General features: G+C 45.4%; 2 non-coding genes across 2 annotated transcripts; one reads left to right on the top strand and one right to left on the bottom strand.

Moving 5' to 3' along the window:
* Window positions 1-255: 255 nt before the first annotated feature.
* On the top strand, window positions 256-362 carry LOC147672103 (U6 spliceosomal RNA). Its single transcript, XR_015303569.1, has one exon. It is a non-coding gene; the product is annotated as a U6 spliceosomal RNA (small nuclear RNA).
* A 1,010-nt stretch (window positions 363-1,372) lies between these two features.
* TRNAR-ACG (transfer RNA arginine (anticodon ACG)) lies at window positions 1,373-1,445 on the bottom strand. Its single transcript has one exon. It is a non-coding gene; the product is annotated as a tRNA-Arg (tRNA).
* Window position 1,446: the final 1 nt, after the last annotated feature.

The following is a 1,446-nucleotide window of genomic DNA, read 5'->3' as shown; positions in this document are numbered from 1 at the left end:
ACGTCACAATGCTCCTTGTCTGTAGCCCGACCCAGGAGCCTTTGCAAACCTGGTATAATCTACATACTTACGGTGTGTTTAGTCTTGGACCACAAATGCAGTGAAGAATAATGGATTGCTACTCTTCATACATTTTTGACCATTGGCTCAGATTTGAATGCGTACTGGGCATCTGAGCATCTCTGCCAGGCCACCCTATGTCTAGAGACTGTAGATTTAGAGAGTTTATAAACATTGTCAGTTCATCAATAAAGTGTGCTCGCTTCGGCAGCACATATACTAAAATTGGAACGATACAGAGAAGATTAGCATGGCCCCTGCGCAAGGATGACACGCAAATTCGTGAAGCGTTCCATATTTTTAACAGCTTTCAGGAGAGAAATCTTTTTTGTTTTCAAGACTAATTGAAAAAATAAAGCAGGTCCCAGTGCTGTCCCCGTAATATGTATTTTTCAATTAGTCTCTCCTCAACATTTTTAATGTATTTGCTTTGCAGTAAAGAAGGTGCGCTCTATGTTCAGCTGCATTTAGCAAGGAAGCCTGCAGGACTTCTGGGACTTTTCTTTCTCTTTTTTAGCCTCACTGTCATTATTCTTCACCACCCCCAAATCTATACTGCTGCAGTGTTGTGTTGATTTGTGGGAATCAGGACAAAGAGAAGGGCAGGGCCTATGCAAATGAAGGCCTCAGGGATGTCTGGGAGTGCCTTTTTAGCAGTATTGTTAAAGTCCACCTTGCAACCGGATTGGTCGGGTAAGCTGAAAAACACCATGCCAGATTGGGCACCAGGTCTCTAGGCGCTTGGAGGACATATTGGGTCTACATCCCTCAGTTTCTGAGGTCCAAGAAATGTTCACCCTCTACCCTAATAGAGAGGTCTTGGCCGATCGTGGCTGAGAGGGGAAGAAGGTAGCAGTGCAAGATGCTTATGGTCCTTCTCTAATAATGGACCAACTTTCTCTCTCTCCTTACCTGTGGTTCTGCCTGGCTACTGGGGCTACCAGTTGTAAGCCTGCAGCCCACAGGGAGTTGGTTTGTTCCTCTCACACATGTAAATGGGTAAGCATTCAAGTGCACACACCTGCCTACGTCCACAGACCCTCGCGCACACACACTTTTGTCAACAAGCTTTTTCGCAATTAAGAGTATCAGGGACCCATGTTGAAATACAAAAGCAGCACACCACGTGACGGCCATCACATAGAGTCCAGCAGCAAATGGGAAACGTTTAACTAGCTGTGGTCCTATTACTTGCGCTCTACCGTGGAACAACTGCTGGATGAATCCTGCTGGAGAATATTGAACCTACAACAAGTCTGAGGTAAATAAAAATTCCACAAGAATATAATCAAACAGGGACCTACAACCCTTCCGAGCCAGATAGGAGTCGAACCTACAATCTTCTGATCCGTAGTCAGACGCGTTATCCATTGCGCCACTGGCCCT

This window comes from Lissotriton vulgaris, unplaced genomic scaffold (assembly GCF_964263255.1).
Source record: "Lissotriton vulgaris unplaced genomic scaffold, aLisVul1.2 SCAFFOLD_11457, whole genome shotgun sequence".
NCBI classification, from domain to species: Eukaryota; Metazoa; Chordata; class Amphibia; order Caudata; family Salamandridae; genus Lissotriton; species Lissotriton vulgaris.
Note: the sequence above shows the minus strand (reverse complement) of the source record. Positions and strands in the feature narration are given on the sequence as shown.